Source organism: Triturus cristatus, chromosome 3_2, assembly GCF_964204655.1.
Source record: "Triturus cristatus chromosome 3_2, aTriCri1.1, whole genome shotgun sequence".
Taxonomy (NCBI): domain Eukaryota; kingdom Metazoa; phylum Chordata; class Amphibia; order Caudata; family Salamandridae; genus Triturus; species Triturus cristatus.
The window spans coordinates 258,550,221-258,562,280 of NC_140584.1; the positions used below are offsets into that span (position 1 = coordinate 258,550,221).

Genomic DNA, 12,060 nt, shown 5'->3' on the forward strand with positions numbered 1-12,060 from the left:
TAAAGGAAGTAAATTACCAAGTTGAATGGATTGAACACTTGTCCTACAAAAGATACGGATAAGTTGCATGATCAATTAAATATCAGTCTTCTGGATCAATATTGCTAGCAGTGAATTATCTCCACTGGAGGAGCCAATCACATAACGAACTAATGATAAAAATGGAAAAACGAATAAATTCCCACTGAAGGGATAGACATATGATTTTCAACTCAATACATTGGGACCAGGATTTATAGCCAATGTGGCAATAATCGAACGGTTATTTGACCGTGTAACTCCATGAACAATTAACATCTAAATCATTGGACAAAACAACTGTGTAAATATTTTCTCAACATGAACTATGGCTCTTAGTCTGGCCGACCCTGAACATTTAAATTTGCTGATTAATTCAAATTACTGTTTGTAAAGTTGATGCTCTGTCTCTAAGCTTATTTGTATAGTATGAATAGTAAACAGGTGGAACTACAACTCCCAGAATTCTGAGGAGTAATCCTTACCCTGAACAGGAAATGAGGTATTACCATTTCCTTTCGGAATGTTTTTTTGTATCACATGTTTAAATACGAGTCAGTATGAGTAAAACAAACGACCGTGAACTAGGTATTTTGCGAATACCGAAACGCGTTGGTTGGGACCTGTGTGGCTTTTTTTGCTGACCTACAAATGATTTAAGAATAAATTAATCGACACGAACTGGAGTGCGACCCTATTTTTCTTGCAAAAGGAAATTGTGGCATGTTTAGCGGTTTTGGTTCAAACCGCGAGGGTGACGCACCTTTTTGAAGCGCCAAACAAACCGGACCTCTGAACCGTTGTGGGAAATCACATATATATATATACACATATATACATACATACATATACATATATATATATATACTTTTTGCATTGCGCAACCCCAAGCCCCCCCCACGTGCCGCTCTCACCACCCACGAGTCATGCCGGCTGCCACTGCATGTAAGGGTCCCTTTCCTCCCCAACTCATATTTACACTGTATGTGTACTTCAAAATCTCCTCCTTGTTGCTAGTAATTTGAGTCAGGAGTTCCTCATCTGTGTATTCTAGTGGAACAGATCTCAGAGCAAAGCAGATGATCTAGTAAAGGCTGACAGATCTATTTGAAATGTTTGGCTGATTATTCAAGTCGTACATTTTTTTCTCCATTGTTCTTGAGTTCCTAAATTGAGCATGTCATGTAATTAACACTGGAGACTTCAATGTCTTCCACTCTGCTGCATTTACCTCTTTGGCAGCCGTTAATGCCTGATCCACATGGAAACTAGTTGCTTTATTCATGCCTTTGGCTGATGTCCAAGTTGAACTACTGTGGGAAAGTCCAGTGTAAAGTAGCCTATAATCTGCCTAATCTTCTAAAAATCTCTTTTCAAAAGTGTCTCAGTTTGATGCTTGAGCACCCGATATGTGGCGAGGATCCATCCAGGGCTACGCAACCCCAGCATCCCCCTCTCGTATTTGGGTATATTTCTTTAGGCGTTGTGTAGTAAGATACCAATTGTACATTTGTTTGTATTTCTGTTCTCTGTGTATTATGTTTTTGTAGTTGCTTACTACGCCCTCCCATAAGTTTTCCCATTCTTTGTCTTTTATTTCCATCTTCAGATTTTCTTCCACGCCTTTTGTGTTTTCTCCTCTTCTCACTGGTATATGGTAGAAATCAGTCACTCAGATTCTGGACACTCAATATGGATTTTTAACATTTTAGAGTTCTCCGATTGCTCTCGCTTGTACAGATAGATGGAGGGCCCAATATCTTATTCGAACACACGTTAACCTATTTCTTTCTGTATGTTAAAATATGATTTGCATTGTGGAGATGACTTATTGTTCCCCTTCCTGAACAGGTCTCCGATAATTAGGCATTCCCACACCTTCCAGTTCCAAAATGCCCTTTGCTTGTGTGAATTCTGGATTTTGATGAATAGGGATAAAAGAGGAGGGGGTACTTAATGAGCCCCAACCTCCTACCTACTACATCCCAAGTTTTTATATTTGTGCTGACTATGTGGCAACATAGGCCTTTTTAACACCCATTTTGTATCAGTTTTCTGTGGTATCCAAGCTTAAAAGTGTCTTAAATGCACTACCTGATACTGTCTCCAGAAATATCGGAGTGACAACGTCCCTCTTGCCCTAGGCACCATTGAAATGTCCCTGGATACCATAGCTCCTTTGCCACGCCACATAGAAGATTCAGGGGCATATTTACAAGCTGCTATCGCCACAGGAACGTCACTTTCCACTACTTTGTGGTGGCGATAGGGACTTTGCCGTATTCACAAGACAGAGTTAAGCCACTTAACGTGGCTTAACGCTGCTTTGTAAATAAGGCTCCCTCCCATGCTATACTTAGCATGAAAGGGGCGGGCAATGGGTGTTGCGGTGAGCGTTCCACCGCAACACCCATTGATTTTGACGCTGCCCCATATTTACAAGGGTGGCGTAAATAATAGGCAGCACCAAAATCAAGACCAGGGAAAACCTGGTCTTAAACAGGCGCATCAAGGAGAAATGTTTAATTTCTCCTTGTTTATGCTGTTTCCATGTGTGCTGCATTGTGCAGCAAATATAGAAACCGCAAAAGGCAATTGATTGTTTATGTGCAGGAAGGTGACCCTTCCTGCACATATAAAAATCGATTTAAAAAAATGACGTTTTGCAACTTCTGTGTGCTGCACTAAGCAGCACACATAAAAGTCACAAAAATCCATTTAAAGATTAAAGAGACCTTCCTGCACATAAACAATCTTCCCCTCAACACAGACACTCTTGCACTATGGTGCAAGGATGCCTGCGTTGGCACTAGGCTGATAAATTTAGCGCCAGCGCTGGGGGAAACGCAGGGCTGCATCATATTGTTGTAGATATGGTGCAGCCCTGCATTTCAGAAGTGGCGGAGTGCGGTGTTAGTCTCTCAAAAAGGAATGGATTTATCCAGACCTACATGATGCACAGCTCGGAAAACTCAAAGAGTTTAATATAACAGTTTTAATGTAATAAAGATCAATTCGACAAACAATTGATTCCAGGTTCTCTTGCCTGTAATGTTTAGCAGTATCTATCTAACATACATTTTTGTCACGATAGATCACAAACAGTTCATACATAAAAAATCATTTCATGATGTTTGCACTTCAAAGCACAATTGGTGAAAAATCAAAATACAATGGGTGTTCTTAAAGAAAACACAATCCCAATGCATTTCGGGTTCTTGTGACCCTTCCTCAGGGGATCTGAGTTTAAGACATTTTTCAAACAGTCTAACGTGATAGTCACTACAACAAAATGAAGAAAGATACAATAAATAAAAAAAAAAATTATATCTAGGATTTGCACTCTGGAATACGTTAGTGTCATTAGTGTCGAGTGAATAAATCCAAAGGAACTCCTGCGCATATGTGATAAACGTAAAAACTATTATCCCATGTGAGAGCCAAGATTAAGCCATGAGCCACTTATTTGAAATGAAGGTGAGAAAACTACTTCAATCGTGAGCACCCGTGCCAAGAAATATGAGTAAAGATCAGTTCAATCTTTTGTTAAAGTAAAAAAACTAGGAAAAAGAGAAAAGAAAAGTTCATGTGTTTGCCATTAATGGAGATAATAGTGCTGTCGAGTGACGCTGTGTTCTAGTAATATGTTTGGAAAACGAAAACACGTCTGTGATAAAACTCACTTGGTTGTTAGTGAGCTCGCAGTAGTTTATTGAGACATGTTTCCAAAGGAGTTCATCTACGAGAATCAAAGAAGTAAAAAAGTTTATTTTAAAGCGGAATTGGTGTTTCCTATTCAGTTGTGGTACGAGAAAACGAGAGGCCTGTTCCCATGATAAAAATCTTACCCCAGTGAATTCCAATTTTACAATGAGGGATTACTGGAATCTACGGCAAAAGAATGAAAGAATTTTATTCGAATGCATGCCTGAAAAAGCGAAGCAGCAGTCAAAGCCTGATCAGTTACCTAAGCTTACCAGAAATTCGAAATGAACGCCGTCAACAGCGTGATGCGTCAGGAAGCATGCGTAGAAACGAGCGTCCTCTCGCAGTGATATTTAAAGGGACCGCTCAGAAAAAACGTGTGAAAGAAACTTTATTACTATGTCTAAGGACACTGAACAGTGTGTGATAGTGAGAACTGTGAAATGACGGGTAACTGAGACCCGAGAAAATATTTAAGAGAAACTGTGTGATGTCTGAGGACACGGAATAATGTGTGATAGTGAAAGCAGTAAAATAACTAGTGGCTAAAACGCGAGAGAACGTAAGAGATTTATAAAGTGATTCTATGAGTGCAAATCCTTTACAATTTAGAATATTTCCAATGACATGAGCGAGACCTCTATTAGATCCAAAAAGAATGTTATGATTACAGCGTTACAGTTTAAAAAAAAAAACAGAGTAATTCTACGTGATCATTTAACCCGCCCGGCATCAGGGTACAAATTTTTTTTATCCAAAAGGTTTCCTATCGGGCTAAGGTATTATGTCCATCTACGCCTGAGGTGATAAAGATTCTTTCCAGAATGGTAAAGCGAAATTTGGGGTATAGTGTGTGCCATATTTATCCAGTGTGTTGCTAAGCTAGATTTGAGGTTCTGGTTGCGTATTGTGCTTTTATGCTCTATTATTCTGGTCTTGATCTTCCTTGAGGTCCTGCCAACATAAACCAACCCACAGGGGCAGCGTATCGCATATATCACTCGTTCGGTGTTGCAATCTGAAGAGTGTCTCAGATTGATCTTTTCGCCTGATTTAGGATGAGGGAAAATATTTCCCAAGATTACATTCCCGCATTGACCACAGTTATGGCATTTTTGCATCCCTTTATAAGTTTGTATGATAGGTAGATGTTTTGGTTTCAAAAGTTCTCTGATGTTTTTAGATCTAGTGTGTGCAAACAAAGGAGGGCCTTTGTATAGATCAATAAAATCTGTTCCGTGCGTGATGATCTCCCATCGTTTTCTGATGATTTTCTTGATATATGAGGCTTGTGTGGAATATTTCAATACAAATACTTCTCGTTGAGCTGATTGTTTCTGTGCAGGAAGTAACAAATCTTCTCGTTTTTTAGAAGCTACAGTTTTTTCGGCCTCAATAAGGATTTCCTCCGGATATCCCCGTTCCCTGTATTTCAATTTCTGTTCTTCAATGAGTTTCTTGCACTCATTGTCATCTGAAGTAATCCTTTTGATTCTTATGAATTGAGACACCGGTAAGTGTTTTTTCAGAGAGAAAGGGTGTCCACTCAAGAAATGTAGTGAGTTGTTTACATCGGTTGGTTTTTGGTAAACAGAGGTTTGTAACCCTTCGGGTGTTTTTCGAATCTCAATGTCCAGAAACTGTATTGAGTGATGTTGTATGTTATGTGTAAACTGGGTCCTTGCGTTGCACTGGTTGAGAGCTAGAATGCAGTGTTCCAAAATTTGTTGTGGGCCTTTCCAAAAGACTAGGATATCATCAATGTATCGCAGGAAAAGAATTGCATGTTTTTGCCACGTTGGGTTCTGAAGAATATGCTGATGTTCAAAATGTGCCATGAATGTATTGGCGTATGCAGGTGCCCCGGGAAAACCCATGGATGTGCCTGTTTTTTGGAGATAAAAATCTTCTTGCCATTGAAAATAGCTATGATAGAGGGAGAAATGTAGGAGCTCTAATAGGAACACGCTCATGTCCGGTTCAGTAGAAGAATCAAGGAGTCGCCATTCTACAGCTTTAAGTCCTTCATTGTGGGCTATCGAAGTATAAAGAGCCACCACATCTATGGTGCACAATAATACGTCTTCCCCCCATGAGGTGCTGTAGTGTTCTTAATTTTAAAAAACAATCAGTGGTGTCTTTGACATAGGTTACCCAGGATTGCACCAGTGGTTGTAAATGATAGTCCAAGAATTGTCCAATCGGTTCGTGTATGGATCCACATCCTGCCACAATTGGACGGAATGGTGGGTTATTCATGCTCTTGTGTATTTTTGGGAGCATATATATCTTGGGTGTTTGTGGTGTGGTGACAGATAGAAATTTCTTGGTGTTTTCCGAAATCAAACCGTGCTCCATGGCTTTTTGGAGTAAGGGGCTTAAGGTTTCTTTAAAAACTCTAATGGGGTCTTCATTCAAGTGGATATAGGTGTCCTCATCATTGACATGTGAATCAACACTGTGTTTATAAAATGCTGAATCCAAAACGACCAGAGCTCCGCCTTTGTCTGCAGGCTAACAGATAATTTCCGAATCTTGTTGTATTGTATTGAGTATTCTCATTTCCTTCTTGGAAAGATTAACATGTTGAGGTTTTGTATATTTTATTTGAGCCAGATCTTTTTTGACTAATAGTTCTAAATTATTTAGAGTTTTATGAGAAAATGGTGCCAGAAATTTACTCTTTGGTCGAAAACGTTCAGGTGGTTTATCTTGTGATTCTGAGATGTTTTGCGAGAAGAACCATTTCAACCTCAATTTTCGCATAAACTTGAAAACAGCTATTTCAGTCTCAAGTGTGTTCGATGTATAAGTGGGAACAAACGATGCTCCTTTACTTAATACCCTGAGTTGCTCAGAATTTAGTGCGGTGCTCCACAGCTTCATAGTAAATATGCCCCTCAATCTTTTCTGCACAGACATTATCTCCTCTTTCGAGATGGGTAGTCATAGCTTGAAACAAATAGAGGGGCCGTGGCAAGATGTTCATCTTAACCGTAGATATCACCCAGCCACGAAGGTGGAGGAAGCTCCATCTGGTCAAGTCTAATGATATTTCACTCTTCAGCTTCGACTAATTGGCCTGTACTATGTTTGATAGGGAGGGTGTAATGTTTAACCCTAAGAACTGTATGTGACGGCTAGCTCACATAAAGGGGAAGTAATTCTGCAGTTTGGCAACGTGTTCCTGTGCTAGGGTCATATTTAACATTTCAGATTTGTCCTTATTGATTTTAAACCCTGCTATGTGTTCAAAACCTTCTAAATGGAGGTTCATGGCTGTAAGGGACTTGTCCAGTTTGGTCAGTATTAAGAGGACATTGTCCCTAAAGAGGCAAAGCTTGTGAGGTTCACCTCCAAAATGAGTTTCATGGAGTTCTGGGTCATTCCTTTTCATGACAGCTAACAGTTTTATAAACAGGGCAAATGAGAGCGCTCCTGTCTAGTCCCTCAGCCTCAGCAAGCACCATCTGTCCCCACTAATCGTAATCCTCACCATTGGTTCTTTATAATTGGCAAGTATCCAACACTCTGCCTGTCCCCAAATCCCATTTTATGCCTATTGTATTGTAGAAAGCTCCTGCTGGTAAACACCTACGTGGCATCTAGGGTGACCAATACTGCGGGGATGTTTTTCCTAACTTTTTCTCTTGTGAGCCTCCCTTCTAATATTGTCATGTATTTGCCGGGATCTGAAAAAAAAAAAACTGGTCTGCCTTGATAAGGCTTGGTAGATATTTATCTAGCCTATTTTCATGCACCTTGGTCCAATGTCTTTGTGTTCATCTGTAAAAAGGCAATCTGTCTCTAAGACTTTCAGTCTCTGATGTCCTTCCCAGGTTTGGGGATTAAAGTGATGTTTGTTTCCCTCATGGAACCAGCGACACCCTTGTCAATCCCAAATTAATTAAAGAGCAACATCAACTCTGGAACCAACGTTCCTCCCAGCACCTCATAAAATGTGGCCGCAAACCTGTCTGGTCCTATATATTTTCCTCCTTTTAATGACTTTATAGATTCTATAATCTCCTCATTAAGTATTGGCCTACATGGATAGTCCATTTGTTTGGGCGTAAATTGAGGAAGCGTGCATTTCTCTAAGTATTTGTTCACTGATGCCTCATCCTCCATCCCTTGTGCATATAGTTCTTGGTAGAAATGCCTAGAAGCCTTTGTCTTTTCTGTTTCATCTGTCAACAGTTTGCCATGGAAGCCTACATTTCTGCAGTATATTGATCTTGGCCTTTAATTGTAAAGCAAATAACCTGTCTGTTTTATTACTTTTAGTGTAGAATTTATGTGTGGGCCTCGGTAGAATCTTTTTTGCTGTGTTAATGGCAATAGCAGTCAATTGACCTTTGAGTCTGCTTATCTTTCTCACTCTGCATGCCGTAGTCTAAGGTTTGTTGAGTTGTTCCTCCCTCCTCAATGCACCAAGAATTTTCTCAGGCTATAATTTCGTTTCCCTTATGTTATAGGCATCAAGTGCTATCAATGCGTTACACAGAAGCGCTTTCATGGTGTCCCATTTTATTGATAGCAAAGTGTTACCCTCTGCATGTGTTGAAAGGAAATCTTGTATCTGAGAGTGAATCTCCTGTAATTTATCAGGATCTCTCAATAAGTAATTTGTTTTGAGTTGCCAGTTCTCTTGGTGCCTCCATGTTTTCATAATTTCCTACTTCCACGCTAACATAACATGTGCATGGTCAGCCTGTGAAATGTTGCCCACATTTACCCTTTTGATCCATAATTGATTTATCAACAAATAGCTAATCAATCCTTTCATGTGTCATGTGTGTGGCCAAGAAGGAGAAGTCTCTCTCTGACTCATGTGCATGCCTCCTAGTGTCAACTAGTAATAACTCCTCCAGTAATGATTTGAGTATTTTGCCAGCCACATTATAAACATGGCCCTATGGGTTGGAGTGGTCTAACTCTCTGCTTAAAGTTTCCCCCACTACTGTTTCTGCTTTGAGAAGGTGCATCTACAGGAAAACATCCTGGTGTGTGTTTGGAGCATATATGTTTAGAAATATTTCAATTCTACCACTGTGGTTTGATTGCAGTATGTAGACAAAAAAGAGTCTGCTATACCTAAAACTTTTTTTTACCACTAACGCATCTAAGTCAATTTTTAGAGAAACAACCACTCAGTCTGGACCATGCATATAAATTGTGCTACAAATCAAAATATAATATTTATACTTTTTTTTTATTTTCAAATCAATTGAAAGAAACTTGCTTTTTAAATGCACAAATAATAATTCACAGAAACAGTTCAACAAATAACGGACATGATAGACCTATGGGTAATAATATCCATGGAAAATCTGAAAATATAAATTATTCAAGCACACTCATTCATACTTAAATCCATTCACACCATATAATACATACATCCTAAAATCTGGAAAGTGAACAGTTCAGAGGCCCAACATTGTAGGCGTGTCTTTTTTTAGCGTGAAACACACAGATAAATAAATTGTAGGTGAAAATTTGTAGTCAAGGATATCCCAAAGGTGGAAAAACAATGGGTTGTTCTTTTGGGATTTTAAGGTCTTAATAGATCTGTGTGACGAAACAAGTCAGTTCGAGACGCCGACGCGCGTTTCGGTGTGACACCCCCTTTCCTGGGGTAACACCTTCTTCTTGATTGCAGTATGTATCCATTCAAGCGGTCTCATTTTTAGATCTCACCTACGCAGCTCGCATGTGCTGCATAGGAGAGACCTTTAGTAATCGTTCGCTTTTTCGCTCAAAAACGTGCACGCGTTGCATTGCTTTCAATGGCAACGCGTGCACGTTTGGCGATTCCCTTGCGGGAGCGAGCTTTGGCAACATCTGTTTGCAATTAACTTCCAAACAGATGGTGCCCAAGGCTCGCTCCCGCAAGGGAATCGCTGTGTGTTCTCTCCGCCGCACTCCCCCCACCCCTCCCACTTGTTAACCTGTATTCCTGTTCACTTTCTGTCTATCTGAAGACAAGGAGCTGCCTCAAGCACACCTAATGAGGCTTGTCCTTATCGATTCTGCCCTTTGTAATATTATCTACAGAAAGATGCATGCAGCATTGTTTGAGATAAATAAATGCGTGTTGTTGCTGACCCCTCCAAACTTGCCAATTAGCAGCCCAGCTTGTATTCGATCAATTCCTGCTCAGTATACATGTCTTCACGGACCCCCAAGACCTCCCGGGCTCCCGTAGGCTGCCTGGAAACTGAGCGGCGCTCGTTAACATCGCATCCCTAATTACTGCTCAGGAGGCTGAGAGCCCCTTTGATGTGCCACACTCTGCTATTGGTCAATGCAACCTGCATGTTGTCAAGCAAACAAAGAACAGTGTTAGCTAACATATGCTCAGAGTAGCTCCACTTTACTTTCCACATCCATTTGTTGTAATTTTAAGGTTAAGGAACGTAAGAAAAATAGCTGCTGCTATAAAGCACTAAAACCATACTACACCAGTTACTCAAAGCTACCAGCTTACTCAGGGCTTTAAGTGGGATGAAAAAATTTAATTAAGGGTGTGGCTTAAAAACATGTTGTGAAAACACACACATAAACCGAAGACACCATTTCTGACGGGTCTGTTCGGATTTTCTCCTATCAACAATTGTGTTTATTTATTTATTTATTTTTCTCTCTTCCTATTGACACTTAAGGATTACAGTGGCACGGGGCTGAAGTATTGACAGCGAATGCTCTATAAAACACACTGTAAATGTGATTAATCTAGACCGGTAGTCCCTCAGCTGAGTCAGGGAATGTTAGAACTGGCCGGTAACTGGTTTTCCAAAGCAACTCGAGCTTGGCAACCCCCTCCCCCTTCCCCCAATAGCCTTATGGTACTGCCGACTTGCTGGCAGCACACTTCTGTGAGTCAAGAGGATGGTTAATTTTGCATCATCTTGTCTTTGCCTTCTCTTAAAAACCCGATTGCTTTCAGTATTTCTGTACACGCTGCACATTAGTAACATCTTTAACGTGGAAGTTGATCAGAGCCTGTCTGAAACATCTAATTAATCCATCTGGGCTACCGAGAGGCTCAGCCCCACCAGTGCGCAGAGTACCCTGGGTCATTACTGCAAACTGTTGTCAGCCAGGAGCTCAGCCGGCGCCAGCACAGCATAAACACAGCACTCTCGCATCTCCTAATTGAGCGGACCCACGTGCTGCAAACAGATGATATTCAGGGCACTTCCCGGTGATTGGCCTGGTGCAGTATTGTGGTCCACGGCTAGAACACATTAACACAATGAAAACACAGTACTTTGCTTCAGCTAAACGTTGCATGCATTGCTATTTGTACCATCTCAGTCCCTCAGCCTTCTAAAGTTGATATATTGAAAACACCACACATTTTACTAAAACATTAAGGTCTTTGTATCGTTTTAATCCACACTTACAAGATCTCCAATCGTTGGGTACATCAAACGCTCTCTTTTCTTCTTAGGCACCGGTTGGGTCACATAGCTCAAAAACAAGCCAATAGCTCTGGCTAAGCACTTGTAAGGTCCCAAAGGCGAGACCTATTGGCTATGCCAATGCTTGTTTTTAATGTTTCATTCCTAGTCTATTTCTTTTTCCATCCCATGGTGCCTTTGCAGGCCGATTCCTGCAAAAACCTTTATGTACAACTCAAAGCTCAAGTTGTGTTAATCAGTGGCAAATGCACTGTCGTACATTATGAAACCTCTCTTAGTTAATGCACTGCACCAGAGAGCCACAGAATTGAATCCTGGCTGGTGCAGTGGAGAAAAGTAACTTGTGTATGTTTAGTGCTATAAGGTCCCAGTCTGTGAAAGAAAGCACGGTGAACATGTGTTCTTATTTTAAACTTGCATTACACACAGTTTAAGATTGGCTGCTACAAAATGTGCAAAAAGGTTTAAGATAAAACAGTGCTTCCGAAATATAGATTTTAGTAATACACAGACTGTAGGTAGTGCAACGTTTTACTACTGTCGTAAAAAGCACACCCTTCACAGATTTGCTGGTAGTTTCCTCACAATACCTCAAAAAGAACAAATGTTTAATAAATTATTATTCTTGTGTGCTTTATGGCCTATAGCCGAAACAAGTTTATTTTAACTTGACTTGAATAAATGTGTGTCAGCAGGAAGCTTCAAGTGATGAATTGCAGCCAATACCGGCTCCCAAGCACCAGTGGCGGCGGCTTGAGATTCAAAGCGGGGTGGTGGTGGTGGGGGGTGGGGTTGTTGGGGGGGGGTGGCGGGGAGAGAGTGGGAATACAAAAATCGGCACAGACAATATATTTTAAAAAATATATAAAACTTACCTGCCACTGCGGTCGCCGCATTGATCCTTTCCCGG

At 40.6% G+C, this 12,060-nt stretch overlaps 1 protein-coding gene across 1 annotated transcript in view; it reads left to right on the plus strand.

The window, feature by feature from the left end:
• THEMIS2 (thymocyte selection associated family member 2) overlaps positions 1-12,060 on the plus strand; it is a 279,768-nt gene that overhangs the window by 47,149 nt on the left and 220,559 nt on the right. The gene's annotated exons all lie outside the window — the stretch shown is intronic.